We start from the raw sequence: 4,684 nt of genomic DNA on the forward strand, positions 1-4,684 counted from the left end.
TCCGGTGGAGTCAGAATTTTGCTCTAGTTGCCTGGGATGGAGTACAAAGGCGTGATCTTGGCTCACCCCAACCTCCACCTCCAGGTTCAAGCGATTCTCCTGCCTCAGCCTCCCGAGTCGCTGGGGATTACAGGCATGCGCCACCATGCCCAGCTAACTTTGTATTTTTAGTAGAGAAGGGCTTTCTTTGTGTTGGTCAGGCTGGTCTCCAACTCCCGACCTCAGGTGATCTGCCCGCCTTGGCCTCCCAAAGTGCTGGGATTATAGGCGTGAGCTACCGCACCGGCAGAAGGCACATTTTCAAAGGTGACACTGAGCTTCCTTTTACACCACTAGAAATCAGGCTCCAGACTACTTCTGTGAACAGGAAAGTTGTGGCTTCAGCAGTTAGAAGTAATATGTCCTCGGCCGGGCGCGGTGGCTCGTGTCTGTAATCCCAGCACTTTGGGAGGCTGACGCGGGTGGATCACGAGGTCAGGAGTTCGAGATCAGCCTGGCCAATATGATGAAAGCCCGTGTCTACTAAAAATACAAAACCTAGCTAGGCATGGTGGTGCACAACTGTAGTCCCAGCTGCTTGGGAGTCTGGGGCAGGAGAATTGCTTGAATCCAGGAGACGGAGGTTGCAGTGAGCCGAGATCGCACCACTGCAGTCCAACCTGGACAACAGAGCGAGACTTTGTCTAAAAAAAAAAAAAAGGAATATGCCCTCTGCTGCCAAATTTTAATCTTGATATTGTCCCATAAGCAGGAAAATGGCCATTCAGTTCCTACTTTCTTTTAAGACACCTAGTCTGTTTCCTGTTAAAATGGTACTTAAATAGTAAAGAGATTTTCGCTTTGGAAGTTAACCAGAACCATTTTTTTGAGGGTAAATGCTTTCGCACGGGCCATAACAGCAAGCAGTCTAGCACTCGGCCTCCATTAAAGGAGCTTTGCCCAAAGACAACAGGGTCTCTCCGAAGACCTATTTTTCAGGGAGCCAGGCAGATCTCATAGGTCTAGGGTGTCAGAGGGAATCACACCAGGCAGATAAGCTAAGGTTGCGTGGGAAAAGCGTGGTTAGTCCCATCGCTTAGTTCATCCGGTCGGTCCCATGGCTTGGAGGATCATGCTTACAACTGTGGGTGGTACATTTAACAGGGTGCCAGGTCCCAGGAACCAGGGAGGTAAAACAGGAGGGTGCTCCACTGTCTTACTTTCTGTCCTGGGTCATACAGAAAGGAAGGAGACTGGAAGAACACTTATTCTCGCCTCTCTTTCTAGATGGGTCACACGTTAACTTCTGCTGTCACCCCTCTGGAGTGCACTCTGAAACACTGAAACTTTTTTAACCTCAGGATATAGAAGAGCAACTCATTTTCTTTTGTACAGGGGCATGGCATTTTTACTAAAACTTTGCAAGCATTGTAAGATCAACCCAGCAGCTCTTTAAGCAATCGCATCGAGCAGGCCAACAGAGAATAGTTCCCCAAAATTAGAAAAGCAACTTACAGCCAAGCATGGTGGCTCACAACTATAATCCCAGCACTTTGGGAGACCGAGGCGGGTAGATCACCTGAGGTTGGGAGTTCAAGACCAGCCTGACCAACATGGAGAAACCCTGTCTCTACTAAAAGTAAAAAAAAAAAGTCAGCCCGGCATCGTGGCACATGCTTATAATCCCAGCTACTTGGGAGGCAGAGGCAGGAGAATCGCTTGAACCTGGGAGGCAAAGGTTGTAGTGACCTGAGATCGTGCTATTTCACTCCAGCTTGGGCAACAAGAGCAAAACTCCATCAAAAAAAAAGAAAGAAAAAGAAGCAACTTCCAAAGGAACCATCTGAAGATGCCCCTTATTTGTGGCCCCTTCAAGTTCCTTTCTCATTGCAGGATCTTAGGCAAATAAAGGGAGACTGAGGCCAATTTTCTGACAGCCCTGATAGATGTATAAAGGCTTTCCAAGAGTTAACTCACTGCAGCTGAAACAAGACCCTCACTGCAGCTGAAAAGCAGGCAGCTCTGATTTTGGAGATGAGCTGTGTATCTCCTATAACACACCAAAAGGGAAGAAAGCAGATAAGGAAAGAGAAGAAATGCCATTCCCAATTGGGAGGAAACGCAGTTCCCCTTGACAACCCTAACTGGGACCCCAATAACTCAGGAGATGAATGGAAAAGGAAGTACTTTTTCAAGTGTACATTAGGGGGCCTAAGGAAAACCGCAGCCAAACCTCTCAGTTACTCTAAACTGTCCAGGATAAACAAAAACCCAAATGAGAATCCTGTAGCCTTTATGGAAGGACTGAGAGAGGCACTCAGAGAACACCCCTCCTTATCCCAATTCAGTCAAGGGACAGCTCATCCTAAAGGACAAGCTTATTACACAGGCAGCTTCTGATATTAAAAGGAAGCTATAAAAGTAAGCTATAGGGCCGGGCGCGGTGGCTCAAGCCTGTAATCCCAGCACTTTGGGAGGCCGAGGCGGGTGGATCACGAGGTCAAGAGATCGAGACCATCCTGGTCAACATGGTGAAACCCCGTCTCTACTAAAAATACAAAAAAATTAGCTGGGCATGGTGGTGCATGCCTGTGGTCCTAGCTACTGGGGAGGCTGAGGCAAGAGAATTGCTTGAACCCAGGAGGCGGAGATTGCGGTGAGCTGAGATCGCGCCATTGCACTCCAGCCTGGGTAACAAGAGGGAAACTCTGTCTGAAAACAAAAAAGAAAGAAAGAATGCCCATACAGCAAGACGAAGCCACCTCAACCCATCCAGCCTGTGGCGGAGACCACAAAGGTGGAGGTCACTGGGCTCAGAAGCAGCCTCACAGACGATCCAGCAGGACTGATGGGTCCCGGGGCTCAAACTGCCATTACAGCGCAGGAGCCCCGGGTGATTCTGGAAATTAAAGGAAGGAGAGTAGACCTCCTTCTAAACACCAGAGCCAGTCTCTCTTTTTTCTCCTTTCTAATCCAGGCCTACGCTCTTCCCGTAGCACGACCAGAAGAGGCATCTCAGGAAAAGCCCTAATCTAATCCAGTATTTTTCTCAACCTTAGTTGACACGTGCTTCCAAGCCATTGTCATGCCAGCTCTGCTAGTCAGAAAAGCCTCCAAGTGAACCCTAGGAAGTAACTGAACTGTTCACACGCCGCGTAATGTGGCTGGATTACTGTCCTCTAGGGGGAGCCCTGAGCCAACAAACAGCCAGTAAAGCAAGAAGGACATAAGGCAGGACAAGCAGCAGCCACTCTAAAGAATGTCTCTCTCAGGCACAAGCGCTCAATCAGCTGAGCCAATAGCGCTTAAAAGAATAGTTGGGGGCCGGGCGCGGTGGCTCACGCCTGTATTCCCAGCACTTTGGGAGGCCGAGGCGGGTGGATCACGAGGTCAAGAGATCGAGACCATCCTGGTCAACATGGTGAAACCTCGTCTCTACTAAAAATACAAAAAATTAGCTGGGCGTGGTGGCGCGTGCCTGTAATCCCAGCTACTCAGGAGGCTGAGGCAGGAGAATTGCCTGAACCCAGGAGACGGAGGTTGCGGTGAGCCGAGATCTCGCCATTGCACTCCAGCCTGGGCAACAAGAGCGAAACTCCGTCTCAAAAAAAAAAACAAACACAGTTGGATTAAGCAAGGGAAAGGTAGCTAACATTTCTACTAACTCCAAGTATGCTTTCTTGGTTCCCCACACTGACGCTGCCACTTGAAAGGAAAGACATTTTCTTGCCACTAATGGATCTATAAAAATATCACCAGGAAATCAGCAGGTTATTATCCTGTTTTTCTTCCACAAGAAATGGCAGGAATGCATCGTAAGGAACATCAAAAGGGAACAAATGAGGGGCCAAAGGAAACAGGTTAGCTTATCCGGAGTTAAGTGAGCGGCAAGGAAGCCTCGAGGCATTAAGGCACTGCAAGCCTCTTCTCATCTAGGAAGGTTCCATACGAACAAGTAAACCTCAGCATTCCCCTGCAGAAATAAAATAGGCCTTCTCCAGGGCATACTTCCCAGCCCTCAGGAAGGCTAGGTCAGAGGATGGCAAACTCCCTCTGCCATCGGGAAAGGATAAGATACATCAGTGTGCTCAGAGATTGTTTACAGGCGGGAAACTTCTACATTGGTTAAGCATGTAACCTTTCTAGCTCCCTTGCAACAAGAATTAACACAAGGAGCAGAAGCCCAACCCCCAGGAAATTTGGTATTAGTGAAAACTCTCATCTCTGTCTCCTTCCCTAAGCAAAGCCGCCAAAGGCCCTACGCTGTTCTTCCAACCCCCTGGGCAGGAAAAGTTGCAGGAATCAAGTCCCAGATACATCACACCCAAGGCAGAGCCTGAGGAGCCGAGCGAGCAGCTCCTGACAGCCTAGAAGAACGTCCTGAATATCAATGAGGCGAAACAGACGACCTGAAGCTGAAAATCACGAAGTAACTGAGTGAGGGCTACTCCTGCCTCTCCAGATACTTTTTATCATTTCTGCCCTTTCCTCTCAAAAGCTGCCACCAAATATTAAAACTTATTTTAATGCGTATTTGCAGTGAGATTTAATGACACATGAGACAGCATTTGTAACTTTATAGATCCCCAAAGGGGAAGTAAAGATTTACCTGGCTCAAGCCTGTAATCCCAGCACTTTGGGAGGCCGAGGCGGGTGGATCACGAGGTCAAGAGATCGAGACCATCCTGGTCAACATGGTGAAACC

The sequence above is a fragment of the Cebus imitator genome, unplaced genomic scaffold (genome assembly GCF_001604975.1).
Source record: "Cebus imitator isolate Cc_AM_T3 unplaced genomic scaffold, Cebus_imitator-1.0 Scaffold469, whole genome shotgun sequence".
Taxonomy (NCBI): domain Eukaryota; kingdom Metazoa; phylum Chordata; class Mammalia; order Primates; family Cebidae; genus Cebus; species Cebus imitator.